Consider the following 15474-nt stretch of genomic DNA (forward strand, 5'->3'; position numbering starts at 1 on the left):
TATAAGAGAAGGACTTCCACCGGTCAATGCTTGTCACTCACTCACAGCAGAGATGTAGAGAAATTTGCTTTATAGCTGTAACTATAAACCTCTTGAGAGGAAGATCTAGAACAGTCAGGAGAAGTAATGTAGCAAAATATAAGTGAGAGAATCAGATTGGTAAAGAGAACAACAGTTATGTCTTTCCTGTCTTGGTAGTGTTAGGGTCCCAAATACAAATTTCTCTGTTCTTATTCTATCTCTTACTTCATATACAAAGGTTTGCAGGAGTTAAAGGTGAGCTAGGGATAGAGAAACTATACATAGATAAAGAGAAGATGTGTATGATTGAAGTATTGTAGGTTTGATCTCCCTGTTATCTGCTGGAAAATAAAATTAACAGAAAGTTGCATGGTAAATTTGAAACAGGGGTCAGACTCCTAATTTACAAAAACTGTTCCAGATTAAATGATTTGTTCAGGCTGAGAGATTACTCTGGATAGAAAGAACCAGATAAGCACTCTTATTTTTTCTTTAAGTACTCTTTTTGCGTTGATCTCAAAATTGAGGAGGAAAACTGAAAATGTGTGTAAAATATCTGTCAAAATGCCTTAACAAGCTAAATGAAGTGGATCTAGCAGTGATATAAAGTAATTACTGACAGCAAATGAAAAAAATTACAAGGAAAAGAAAGCATTATTTTTCCCTGGCTTTTCAAGAACTTGTTTTAAAAAACGTGCTTAATAGTTTGCCCACATTTAAGCATTGTGATTTAGGTGAATTAGGTCTAAGTGAAATAGCTGGCAACAAGCAGCAAACTGTGTTTTCAGAAGTACCTCAACAGTTGTTTAAGATGGTTATTGTTAGTCACAGCAAGGTAACACACTGTACTTCTCAGTCTCATCAATTTATTCTTTATTGTGATATGATTCTGCAAAAGTCATTGGGCTCCTTTACCCGCTTTATAAAAAACCCTATTTGTATATATCTGCGTCCTCCAAGTTTTGCTCTTGTTCAAATGGTGGCAGAATACTCAAAACAACTGCAATTTCACACAGTCTTAGTACAAAACTTTATGGGACTGAGACTAAACCTGCACTTCTTCAGTCAGTTGTGGGCACATTAGAACCATTATCAGCTCAGGCAGTTACTGAAAACACTAAATTAAAGTTTCACACTACTTGTCCTGGTGATGTGTTTGTCAGGCCATATTATCTTCTCTGCATGAATCCAGATATTGGGGGGTGCTGTTATCTGGTCATAAAGGAAGAAAACCAAGAGAACAAGAGCTAACTCCTTCCCCTCCCTCTCCCCCTAAATCTGCCCCTCTGATCTTTGGTGAGCTTCTTGTAGACAGGAGTGGAAAGCTAAATTTACACTGGTGTGTATCTGAGTAAATCCACTGCCATCATGGGATATATTCTGGTTTTACATTGTTATAGGAGATAGTAAGTTTTGGCAACGGCCTTTATATAGCCATGTCCTGTAGTGTAAACAACTTGCTTTTGTGCAAACAAATTACAAAATTGTGTATAAAGTAAGAGAATCACTGCTTTTAAGCTGTCTTGCACAGGAAAAGGAATTAAGTCATCTAACTTGGGTATGTGTAATCCTCTAGAATTCTTTAAATTTATAACTTTCTACTGCTGTGTAAACCTGAGTTCCCCTGTAGAGATGCTGTTCTGATTGTTTGCCTCTTGAGGATATAATTTTAAAAGAGAGTACTGTATCTAGTCATCTGCACCATCTGATGCAATTTAAGGAAAAAAACCAAACCACTAAATATAGTTAACACAGCTTGGTTCTGTCTTCTTGTTACTCCCCTACAGGCAATGGAAAAGGAGCCCAGAAAACAATTTGTTTATTATAAGCAGGTCAGTCCTCCGGGGGATTCATGGAATCACGCAGTGGAGAGGACAATCACAGCACTGAAATGGTGGGTAATTTTATTTGTTCCACTTGATGGTCACAGTGGCATCATGCTGGCCAATTACTCTTGAGTCAGCAGGTTTCAGAGGTTAAGACCCCCTTGTGGGTTGCAGCACTGCAGGCAAAGTATTCAGGCCAGATTGAAACCGTTTCAACAGCAGAGACGCCAGCCGCCTTCTCCCTTGGAAATCTCCTTTTTCAACTGTGTACGAGACATACATGTGATAAAATAGGCATGTCTCTAACATCGAGACAGCTTAATTATTGAGAGTGGAAAAAATGCCAGCTTCAGATAAAGACGGGAAGAAAATCAGCCAGAGAGACATGCTATGCTGAGGAGGCATGAAGCGAACAAATATTGCAAACTTTTACTACAGGTTCCAAAGGAAAGATCATGTCTGGGAATAATCCTCATGCCAATTGCCTACTAGTGTTTCAAGGCTGCTGAACCTTTAACAATTTCATCACTTTTTTCTCCAGTGGAAATGTTTTAAGCTACTTCTTCAGTGATTTGTAATTCTAAGGGGAAAACCAGCAGCAAAGCATTTGCTTTACCACTAGAGCCTGCCACAAGTGATTGGGCAGAGTCGGATATGAAATCCAGGCTAGCAGAAATAACGTGTGTGAGTTTGTGTGTGAGGGAATTAGGCAGGAGGGTTGTCCAGTACAGGCTGAAATTGTTCCATTAGGCTTTGCCATAGATGAAATTCATGAAGTGACTCACATTTCATTTGGAGAGAGTTATGGGAAGCAAGGAAGTGGCATTTTATCCTCTTAATTATCATACTAGCGCTCTGATCTTGGAAACAGGGGAAGCTATTCTCAAGCTTAAGCTCCATTGTATATGTGACATTTCAAGCTTAAAACATCTCAAGTGTATATTTCCTGTCAGAAATATTATGCTGTGAGAGCTATTCAGTCTCTGAAGGATTCACTGGAGAGTTAAGATGTATGCTTTAATGTTTTTTTGGCTAGTATCATGCCAGTTTGTAGTTTCTGGAAAACATCTCAAGAATCTCAGAACCAAGACATAGATGTATTATTATGATTAACAGTGGTGCTAATTCATCCAGAGCCTGTTCTTCAGGGGCAGAAATGATCAGTGGGACTCTAAAATCTGATGTCTTGCTCTGCAGAACTGGATCCAATGACCTCTTAAGTTTAATACAAATGTCAGGCCATTTCTATTTGCAAAACACAATGGAATCAATTGGAATAATAGAAAAAAATACTTATCAGGATTTTGAAAATAATTTTATTATTAGGAGTCATTTTTCCTTTTTTGAATATGACAAATCCTGCAACTGACTTTTTCAGATCAAAAGGCATTTTGATCTGAAAAATGCTAGAACATTGCTTTTTTGGAAGTCAAATCCCGGGGAAAGGAGGAATCCAAAGAGGAAAGTTTTCCTCATTCTCCTTATACCTCTATCACCACTTTATGTGACAGGAACACTGGAAAAGTCTCTCACTGGAAAGTCTTCAATATAGTTAGCACTGACTGTTTATATTATGGCTATACCTAGCCCTGTGTCTGGGCATCAAAAGAGGAGCAAAGCCCAGCTCTCAGCCTGTTTTAAATCAGGTATATTTAACATTGCATTGTTTTGAATATTTGCAGAAAGTTACACACATAGTTGCTTAACCAGCTTTTCTAAGCTGTGGCCACTGTGAATGTACACTCGTAGTTACCCGTCTAATGAATAAAGGGCATGCAAATCTTCATTTATTAAAAAAAAGGAAATATTTTTAAGAGCTTACTAACAATCTTTTTAAGAGCCTGGAAATCTTTTTATTTGGAAGTTCAGAATGTGGAACAGAGCTTGGGAGAAAGATGAGAACCAATCTTTGTCAGTAAGGTTTGACTGCTTAAACTACAAATTTTGTTCTCCTGCATAAACAGTGGACAGTTAAACCCTGCATGACATAAACAGAAGTAATAACTATAAACTACTCAGAGGTAGTCCTGCACTAAGCAGCATCTAAAACATTAGTCCATCTTCCAGGTTGTGTAGCACCGTATTTGCCAGTCTTGAAGTTCATACTAGGAAAGATGATAGACAAAGATCAAATAGGTCTGAGGAAACAGCTCCAAGAGGGAAAACTGTGAGGAAACATAGTTTCTCTTCCCACAGCCATCAATAAAATATGAAGTAAAAATATGTACTTTTTGTTCTGCACACTAGTGGAATAAGTGATATTGATAAGAACAATATAATTTTATTGGTCTAACTTAGTACACTGTTTAATTAAATATGTCTGGCTGGCATCTCATGTTTTAGAAATGATTAACAATGACAGCACAGAGCTTGTGGTGCTTTGAATGCCCTGGGAAAAATTAAGTATAATTAATTGTAAATATTTAAATTCATTTTGATGGCAAATGGCAAGCAATTTCCATCTTGACTGAAGAAGCTCTTTCTGTGAGAGAAAAAACCTGATGCAACAAATTATGTATGTGGAAAATTTGTAAATCAATAAATGAAGGAAAGAGGATCCCTTGCCTTTTGGAAACATACATGCTGATCCACTACAACAGGTTTAAGTAGACTGTGTCCCAAATTAAAAGAGAAAACAAATGGTGAATATGCCTAATTCATCAAAATCACCATAAGAAACATCATTCATCACTTGTAAAGGTTTTTGTCATAAATAAATCATAGTCCTAAATAAATAAAACTTGAGAACATATTTCTAATGATAAAAGCCTGTATTTCAACATCTAGCTTGCTGTCTATTCCCAAAGCTTATTTAGTAATTTTACCTAACATTCTCATTTTTTTCCAGGATCTGGAGGATGTAGTGTTGTGAAACATGGAAATGATCAATAGAAAGAACAATGTGCAGTAGTTTGTGGAATTTCTACTCTTCTCAAAGATACTTCTTATGAAAGATTCTCTAAGAATTTATCATTTGCATAATCAAACTAAAATTGCATCTGCGTAATTAAATACACCAAGAACACTTCAGGGAACAATGAAAGTATGTTTCAGAAGCATCTGAACACCATTTCTTTTTTGAATGATATATTGTACAATTTATTAGGGCAAAACAGGAAAGATATAGCAGTCCATAGCTGTATTCATGAATATGCAGAAACAGTCTCAGATTTGGAGAGTCTCAATTTGTTGTAAACATGTGTCCTTTCATAGGGATCTTCATGTATGTACAGGTATAGATTGATAAAGATCTACCAAACTTAATGCTTCAAGGGAAAACCATTCAGGACTTTAAGAAACTTCAATAAATCTCAGTTGAAGACTTTTATTTATGAGATTTCCTGAAGTCTGTTTGATAACACATGGAATTATTCGATTTTTTACACATCTCAGACAAATCTGCACCAATTTCCCACAGTAAATATCAGGTATTAGGGACTTCATCACGATGACAATAAAAAGAAAAAGAAATCATGCCTTGCAAATGAAAACCACTCTGAATAGCTGCCAAAGGAGAAAATATGTGATTAATCATTCCTGAAATGCCTCCTCACGTGAGGGGAAAACACATGATTTCACATCCCAGTCACACTGGTGCCGCACACATCCATCAATGCTGCTATACCTCAACAGAATGAAAACAAGGCCAGAATTTAGGAGGGTTCAGTAACTGTAATTAAGACCACAACTGAATTTGTAGTTCCATGGTTAAAATAATAATTAGTTTTCATCAATCTGATCCAAAATAATTTCCTTTTTTCCTTAGGGCTTTTTGCTCACATGAAAATACAAAAAAATATTAAAAGAAATTCTTTCCTTTTTTCCCTTTTGAAAAAAACTAAAGAATAATTTTTGTTAGAAAGCATATTGGGAGATTGTCTTGTTCAAACCCCTTGCTCAAACATGGTCAGCTGGAATAGGTTGCCTGGGTTTATGCCCAGTTGGTTTTTGAATATCTCCAAGAATGCAGATTCCACAGCCTCTTTGAGCAATCTATTGCCATGCTAGTGTTTGATCATTCTCATTGGTTTAATGTATATTATAATCTAATATGTTTAATGCATTTAATATATATCTTTGGAGCTGCCTGCAATAAAAGGTAAGAAGATATAAGGCAACATTAGTAGGACTTTAGAAAAATACCCATCCTCTTGCACTGAGTCATGCACTGCTGTGAGCATACATGTCTGGTTAGCTCCAGGAGCTTTCTGGTTTAGGCATCACCCCACCTGGTTGGATTTGAACCAGTTTTCCACCTCAAAGTGGTCTAACCACCAGTCCACAAGGTATCCAGGTGTAATAAGAAAAGAGCAGGATGGACTATGACTCATAGCACAGCAGTCCAGACCCAGTTCAGGGAGCCAGATTTAAGCCTGTATGCTACCAGATAGGAGTTCAAACCTGAATATACAGCACAGAGTCCTTGGTGGCACTTCCCAAACTTAATACTCGTCAGCATGCACAAGGTCAGATTTTAAACAGGGCAGCGTCTAGGGGTGGTTTATTTTCTGAAAACTTCTGAAACTCTGTCCCTTTTTAAACTAGCAGTACAGGAATGGAAAACTTTTCCTGCTGAGCCACTAGCTGTGATTCTATTCAGCTCTGTTGTCCTGTGAACTTTCCGTGTAAGCTTTGCAGCATGACATCTACCTGTGGAACAGAGCAGCCTGAAGGGCAAGCCAAAAAGACACATGCAGATCTCCTGCAGTCTTTTCCTTCCTCTGACACACGTGATGTGTTGCAAACTGCAGCATTTCCAGGCTGCCTTTGGAAAGGACTATCTTGACATTGATCCTTAGCCTATGGAATGTATATATGATGTTAACATTTGAGACAGAATTGCTCCGACTAGACTCTGGAGAAAATTCACTCATTGCAGTGTTGCTTGTCCCCTACAGGAGGGTAGAAGACCTACTGAAATGTACCTCGCCTGTGTTCCTGAGGTTTTCTACATGGGAAAGCAAGGTTGCTCACCACTGGTTTACTTTGACATGCGATGAGAATGTAACCAGTTGTGCACCAAAAGATGAGGACTGAGGGATATACTGGGGTATGAATTCACTCTGTCCTGTGAGTAGAGCCACGAGAACCAACTTTCCTGTTAGCCCCTGCTCCTTGACTTTTCCAGCATTGGTCTGACATATTCTTCAAGCATTACTTAGTAGGGAGCCAAAAAAGAGAATACTGTTTCTGTTCCCTAGAGCCAGGTGCTTTGAAAACTGTGACATAAAACCAGCTCTGTGCTTGGGATCTGAACACTGATTAGGCAGGATGAGAAGTTATAATCTGTAGCTCCTGAGCTGAGGCTTGGGTGAAGGGGGGTTTGATTTGTGGCATTTGTGTACTGAGGCAGAGTCTTATATCTCACTCTCATCTCTCTTAAAAGGTGAAATTCTCCACTGCACTGCCTGGCACAGATAACCCTTTTCAGACCATCAGAGTAGGATCAGGATTGTGATATTCTCCTTGATATTCCAGAAGGTTTCTGAATGCATAGAAAATGTGAAACTTTGGAGATGTATATGACCTCTCATTTAGGTGCAGATCAGGAATTTGCATTTATGCAAGAGGTCTGATGAGATGCTGGGAGTACTCTGCACAGCTGTATTGCTCACACCTGGTAAGACCAGTGTTTCCTGAATGCAGCACATTTCCTGGACAAGTAAGTGATATATTCATGTGCACAGGAAGATACCTGACTCCTTATTTCACTCTGATGAGAATGCTGAATGTACAGGAGAAATCCAAATTCCATACCTCAATTTCTGTCCCAGAATAATTTCTGCTAGAGAATAAGGATAACTTGGGGGCATGGTAAAATAACACAGGAATACTATACTCGAGTGCTGCCAATAAAGATTCAGTGAAAAGTTTGTGTAAAGAACCCAAATTCCAGGTCTTTCATAAGCATAAAGAAGATTTCTTGACTAGTGTGGGAACTATGTTCTTAAGTCTCCTTTACAGATCTTGAAAACTGAAGGAAAACGTTGTCTGAGTAAATTGATTCCTTTTAGGTCTGTTAGGCAGCCTGCAGTACACTGGCTACTTGGCTCTGGAAGATAGTCCATGAACTGGTTTGTTGTGACATGCATTTTATGTGGCTCAAAGGCAGGAATTGAATGGACAACGAGGGTAGAAACGATAATATTTTTCAAGTATTGAGAACCTCAGAAATATTCCTAGGAGATGCCACTCTCAGTGGAATTTTTCTTTATTTTTATAAATATAATCCATTAGGATCCTGTATTCACAGATTTCAGGTGTACCTGTTAGATTTGAAAGGCCCCTATGATGAAGTAGAAATTCTGAATTCTACTTTTACTCACTAAGCAGTTTATTTTGTTATCTTTTTGCTTTGACTTCTGCTGCTTACAACACCAAAGTAAAATAAATCAATAAACAAATAGTGAAGATCTTCATTATGGTGTTTTCCCACACTTTCCTCCCATGCTTTGGTCAGCCAGAAAACTGGTCCCTTTATTGACATTTATCATCTCCTTGAAGACTGCCCCCATTGAAGCCTTTCTGAGTGAAGAGGAGCCAATATACTGCCTTAAGCTGCATATCTCCTTGAGACTTTTCTGCCTTTGCAATAGGTTGTTTTGTCATTTAAAGGTGGCTACAAGTATACTGGTTCCACTTGACTACTGTCAAATCTCTGTATTTTTCTGAGTAACAAGAGACTCACTGTAGTTTTTTTAATGCAAATTGAGATTTTGGAATAGAAAGGAGGATGGGAATGTGCCACATATTAATAGTACTGACCAGAAAAATAAAGTATCATTTAGAGTGTCATTTTACTCTGTCTTTACCAAAGTGCAGTAAATGTTTCCATGCACACATTTGTATATACATAGAATCATAGAATCATAGAATGGTTTGGGTTGGAAGGGACCTTGAAAGATCATTTAGTTCCAAATTCCTGCTATGGGCAGGGACACCTCCCACTAAACCAGGCTGCTCAAGGCCCCATCTAACCTGTCCTTGAACACTTCTAAGGAGGGAGCATCCACAAGTTCCCTGGGCAACATGTCCCAGTGCCACACCACCCTCATCATGAAGAATTTCTTCCTAATGTCTAATATAAATCTCCTACCCCTCCATTTTAAAGCCATTCCCCTTCATTCTATCACTACATGCCCTTGTAAAAAGTTCCTCCCAGCTTTCTTCATGTCCTAGAATGCTGCTGTAAGGTCTCCTCAGAGACTTCTCTTCTCCAGATGGAACAACCCCAACTCCCTCAGCATGTCCTCATAACAGAGGTGCTCCAGCCCTCTGATCACTTTCATGGCCCTCCTCTGGAGTCATCCCAACAGCTCCATATCCTTCTTATTCTGGGGATTCCAGAACAGGACATAATACTCTAGGTGAAGTCTCACAAGAGTGGAGTAGAGGGGCAGAATGACATCCCTTGACCTGCTGGCCATGCTTCTTTTGATGCAGCCCAGGATACAGTTGGCCTTCTGGTCTGTGAGTGCACACTGACAGCTCATGTCAAGCTGCTCGTCAATGAGCACTCCTAAGTCCTTCTCTTCAGGGCAGATCTCAATCACATCATCCTCCAGCCTGTATTGAAATGACAGATTGTGCAGACCCAAGTATAGGACCTTGTGCTTGGTCTTGTTGAACGTCATGAGGTACGTACTCACATTTGTATGCATACATGCATGTATAAATTTAGAAGGACTTGTTTTAATTAAGAAAATGGAAAATGTAACCTGGCTGGAATAGATTAAACCAAAAGAGTTTTACTGGACCGGGAAACGTATTGCACTGATAAGAATTTTTTGTTTTAAATTCAATCCTACCATAAAGTCATTTATTACCCATTGTTTGTTTTTTCTAGAAAGGCCAGTGCAGCACCATTTGCTGGCTGGTTGACAATGCAACTTTCTTTTTACAGCTTGGAATTTAAAAGAGGAAGGCTGACGTTCACATCAGTTAAGGAGTCTACATTTTAGATCACCTGGAAAAGTTCATCTTTGGCATAAGCAGATGGGAGGTTCACAAATAGCTAAAACCAAAATGCAACACTGTTAGCTCAGCATAGTCCATGCATGTGTAGCTATTTGCAAAAACTGAAACAGAAGTATTTCACATCAGTTCTTCATTTCCATCAGCTTCTTAGTTTCCCTCTGAAAGAGCAACAGAAATAATCATTTTACATTTCTCAACAGAAAGTGCAACAGTACAGACTCTGCAAGCCTGGCTTGTCAGCTGAGTTTTATGTATTGAAACCTGCAGCTAATCAGTCCTGATCCAAGCAGGAAAGGTCATAGCAATCCTGCTGAACTATTATTGAGGTGTTGCAAGACATGAACATTATTCATCCTCACTAAAAACAGGCAAGGAAAAAGTAAAATGAAAGTAAATGGATTAACTCTAGCATATTTGCTGTAGTCCCACTGTGAGAAGGACTGTTTCCAGCTCTTCTTCTATCACTATGTGTACATTTTCCTACCCCTGACTCCTTTCACAAGTCACCTGAAAATCCTTTCATTTAAACATTAATGTCTGGGCTATACTTTAGGCACAATCCTGGGAGCAGTAAGATGTGTAAACTGCACAGTCCTGAGACTCAGATCATGCCTGTGGCAGGAACTTTTACCAAGAGTGTAGGACTGGGGTTAATTTTTTTTTCTTGCAGCACTTCTGTAATGACAAAAGCTAAAGTCTAGTTGTAGTAATATTAGCTTGAAACTTGCTCTTGTGCTTGGGCAACCAGGAGAAGCACTGTTGGTAAAGCACATTTTGTTAATAGGAACTGCGTACGTGCTAGGAGAGCTTGCTGCACTTACTTCAGCAACACCTCCTGGAAGGCTCATCTTTGGATACCTGAGTGAAATACTGTCCTGTTTTCTTCCCAGCTGCACAAGGTCAGAGTATGGTGGCTCCTGGCAGCATGTTAGACACGCCTGCCAGGGAGACCATACAGACCCTATTGGATACAGAAGGAACAACAGTAACAGGGGATGAGGAAAAGGCTGAGGTACTTAATACCTTCTTTGCCTCAGTCTTTAGTTGTAAGGAGGGTCGTTCCATCTGTGTACAAACCCAGGAGCTAGAGGAGCAAAATGAGGCTCCCGTGATCCAAGAGGAGGTGGTCAGAGCCTTGCTAGCCCAAATAGACAGTCACAAGTCTATGGGGCCAGACGGGATTCACCCTAGGGTATTGAAGGAGCTGGCGGATGTGCTGGCCAAACCCCTTTCCATCATCTTCCAACAGTCCTGGAAGACTGGGGAAGTTCCACTGGACTGGAGGCTGGCTGATGTTGTGCCCATCTACAAGAAGGGTCGCAGGGAGGACCCAGGGAACTACAGGCCTGTCAGTCTGACCTCAGTGCCAGGGAAAGTCATGGAGCAGGTGATCTTGAGTGTTATCATGAAGCACATGCAAGAGAACCGGGTGATCAGGCCCAGTCAACATGGGTTCACAAAAGGCAGGTCTTGCCAAACTAACCTGATCGCCTTCTACGACAAAGTCACTCGACTACTGGATGAGGGAAAGGCTGTGGATGTGGTCTTCCTGGACTTCAGTAAAGCCTTTGACACAGTTTCTCACAGCATTCTGCTTGAGAAACTGTCAGCCTCTGGACTGGACAGGCGCACACTCTCCTGGGTGGAAAACTGGTTGGATGGCTGGGCCCAGAGAGTGGTGGTGAATGGTGTGAAATCCAGCTGGAGGCCAGTGACAAGTGAGGTTCCCCAGGGCTCAGTGCTGGGTCCAGCCCTGTTCAATGTCTTTGTCAATGACCTGGATGAAGGCATCGAGTGCACCCTTAGCAAGTTTGCGGATGACACTAATCTGGGTGGAGGTGTCGATCTGCTGGAGGTAGGGAGGCTCTGCAAAGGGATCTGAACAGGCTGGACCGCTGGGCTGAGTCCAACGGCATGAGGTTTAACAAGGCCAAATGTCGGGTCCTGCACTTGGGGCACAACAACCCTATGCAGTGCTACAGACTAGGAGAAGTCTGTCTAGAAAGCTGCCTGGAGGAGAGGGACCTGGGGGTGTTGGTTGACAGCCGACTGAACATGAGCCAGCAGTGTGCCCAGGTGGCCAAGAAGGCCAATGGCATCTTGGCTTGTATCAGAACTGGTGTGGCCGGCAGGTCCAGGGAGGTTATTCTCCCTCTGTACTCGGCACTGGTGAGACCGCTGCTTGAATACTGTGTTCAGTTCTGGGCCCCTCACCACAAGAAGGATGTTGAGGCTCTGGAGTGAGTCCAGAGAAGAGCAACAAAGCTGGTGAAAGGGCTGGAGAACAAGCCTTATGAGGAACGGCTGAGAGAGCTGGGGTTGTTTAGCCTGGAGAAGAGGAGGCTGAGGGGAGACCTCATTGCTCTCTATAACTACCTGAAAGGAGGTTGTAGAGAGGAGGGTGCTGGCCTCTTCTCCCAAGTGACGGGGGACAGGACAAGAGGGAATGGCCTCAAGCTCTGCCAGGGGAGGTTTAGGCTGGACATTAGGAAAAAAATTTTCACAGAAAGGGTCATTGGGCACTGGAACAGGCTCCCCAGGGACGTGGTTGATTCACCTTCCCTGGAGGCGTTTAAGGCACGGGTGGACGAGGTGCTAAGGGGCATCGTTTAGTGTTTGATAGGAATGGTTGGACTCGATGATCCAGTGGGTCTCTTCCAACCTGGTTATTCTATGATTCTATGATTCTAAAGAACATGAGAATAAGGCTAAAGGACCACCACCTCCAATATAGTGAATATTAACATACACCAGAGTGGCTCTGTTTCAAGAGCGAAGGCAGTCCTGTTCTTAGATAGATTGACTTGGTCATAATCTGTAAGTGAAAGAGCAATACAAATGTATGGTTGACTTTACATGGCACTTCGAATTATTACTTCTTCATTTCAAAATGAGGGATTGTGTAGATACTGAGCTACATTGTTCATCTGTGTAGGTAATAAATGTTGCAGTTTTACTTATAGACCTCTAAAAAAAAAAAATCCTATGCCAGATTCTAAGATCTTTTTTTTGAAAACAACTTGCTTTATTTTTAGGAACAAAGTAATGTTTTAGGAACAAAGTAATGTTTTAGGAACAAAGACTGAGAGGGGACCTTCTCAATGCTTATAAATATCTAAGGGGTAGATGTCAAGAGGATGGAGCCAAAATCTCTCAATCCAAACTCTCTCAAAGGTGCTCAGTGACAGGACAAAGGGCAATGGGTACAAAATGGAACAAAGGAAGTTCTACTTTAACGTAAGGAAAAACTTCTTTACTGTGATGATGATGGAACACTGGAACAAGTTGCCCAGAGAGGTTGTGTAATCTCCTTCTCTGGAGAAACCTGCTTTATCACAGGGGTTAGACTAGAAGATCTCCAGAGGTCCTTTCCAACCTGTACCACTCTGTGATTCCATGTGTGTTAGAGAAGATTATCTGGACTAGAAGACCTAAAAGCTATTTCCTGTGTAAAGTGCAGGACCAAAATCATGCATATGATTCTAACATTTTTTGGTTTTTGTGAATGCCATAGAACAGATCCTTCCTCTTCATTAGTGGCCTAAGATGCAAGCAGGCATTTATTTTCTTTAAGAACTGTGACACTTCTTCTTCTAACCCTGTCAAAATGCAGAAGCAAGTATTGTATGTACAGCATTCTCCCTCTTGAGTACATTGTCTAAAAGTGAAATGAGAAGATCCATAATTTCAGTTTGTATTCAAGAGATGTCTTGTAATTTTTTACTTTTTGTTTTTAATAGGGAAATATAATCAAGATGGAAAGACATTTAACAAAGATGAATAGAATAAGTTTTAAATATACAGGAGCTCAGATTTAATATAATGTCTGCAGTTTTCAGAAAATCTGTGAGGAATTATATTTTCAAAAATCACTTGAACTTAGCCTATATAATAAATTAATATTGTGCATTCTTTCCACCAGTACATAACAAAAAGCAGGGAGAAAGTTGTTAGAAAGACTATAAACTTACCACAGAAACTCAGAATTGCAACCTCAACATTGTTAGCACAGCAATCTGACATGCAAACTGTAACAATGTAGGAAAAGGCAAAAGCTCATCAAAGAAAATTGTCTTCTCTCCAGCATCAACATAATGCATCAACAAAATAGTTTTACTAAAAGGAAGGACTCACAGAACTCTAAATAGGTCAGTGTTTTAGGAAGAACAAAATGCTTAGGCTTACAGAGTTCTGGCTCTACCTCCTTCTTAATGCTACAGGCCGAAACAAATAATGCATGTGATGAAGTACATACGTTGCATCGTACTGCTGATCATACTGCAGCAAAGTGTTCTTGACAACTGACATTTCTTTTTGAAATGTCTATATAGATTTGAATTTTTAATTCTGACAGCAGCAAAAGCAAAGTTCACTGGGAAACAAATCACTGTCTGTGACAATCGCAGAATACCCTGTACATAGAAGAATTTTCACCACCAGAATGCCTGACATACATATAGTAGGAGCATATGATCATGATTTTTGAAATAACTCAGTTCCCTTCAGTGCATTGTGAATTTAAGTAAGCTTGGTAGAAAGGAAGAATACTATTTTTTTTCTCCCCAAACTAGAAAAAAAATACTTAACCTGAGAGAAGATATGAGTATTCCTGTTTTTAAAAGCTGACAAACAATGGAAACATCTTTTTCGATAAAAGTTTTACTTTCAGATAAAAATTAACCAGCATCGTAGCAGAGATGTTTCCTAAAATATTTTTCCAATTTTAATTACATGTATTTAATTTTATGTATTTGAAAGTGTATTAAAATATATATAGCTTCTAATGATTTTGGATGTTCCTGTTATTCATCGTTTACATATGTGTAATTTAAAAAGATCTATGCCCCTTGTTCATATTATATTTTATGACTATAAGAATAGTAATCAAACATCCTTCATCTTTCAGCTGTAGTCATATATGGAGTTGAAATTTCTGCTCAAAGCTAAAAAGTGCTGAACTTCTGAGTTTCTCCTTTTACAGAAGACTCATCTGGAAGGTAATTTGTATTTGATATTTACTGCTTGTAAATATTTATTAACTACCATGTCCTTCTATGAAGTCTGACATTTCAACAGTCCTTAAGACCACTCCTTCTCTTCTCTTTCTTCCCAGAACCCATGTTGTCCGGCCAGTGTGACATACTGACATATTCTGTGGACAGACAAAGCATTTAGTTCGCAATATTTGGAAGCAGCCCCCAGTCATGACTCTGTACTGTGACCACCAAACCAGAACCTACAGTGACGATTCTGTAATCTGCCAGGAAAGATCGCTGGGAAATTAGAAGTATCACTAACAGCTACTTCATTTTCTGCCAATAGTGGGAAAAGTGGAGACAGAGAAAAGGAATGGAGTGATTTCTAAAACTACCAAGAAGCTGAAAACCATTTTTCAAAAAAAGTAACTTTTGCCAGTAAGTTCAGGCTATCTAAAAATCCTCACCGTTTTTGAGTATAGGCCTTGTCCAGTCAGAACTAGTTGGGATCTGGGGTGAGATGCCAAGTTGTTTCACAAACACCAGTAACATGTCCATCACGAGTCACAGGATTCTTTTTTTAGTTTCCCCGGGACATAGCAACATGGTCTGGTTTCATGTACTACAGATGAATAGTGAATAGTTTGCTATAATTCTTGGTGAACTGTCTTCCA

General features: G+C 39.8%; 1 long non-coding RNA gene across 1 annotated transcript; it reads left to right on the forward strand.

The window, feature by feature from the left end:
- Window positions 1-797: 797 nt before the first annotated feature.
- LOC138718596 (uncharacterized) lies at window positions 798-15100 on the forward strand. Its single transcript, XR_011337113.1, has 3 exons — window positions 798-1915; window positions 14731-14821; window positions 14938-15100. It is a non-coding gene; the product is annotated as an uncharacterized lncRNA (long non-coding RNA).
- The last annotated feature ends 374 nt before the right edge of the window (window positions 15101-15474 follow it).

This window comes from Phaenicophaeus curvirostris, chromosome 3 (genome assembly GCF_032191515.1).
Source record: "Phaenicophaeus curvirostris isolate KB17595 chromosome 3, BPBGC_Pcur_1.0, whole genome shotgun sequence".
Taxonomy (NCBI): Eukaryota; Metazoa; Chordata; class Aves; order Cuculiformes; family Cuculidae; genus Phaenicophaeus; species Phaenicophaeus curvirostris.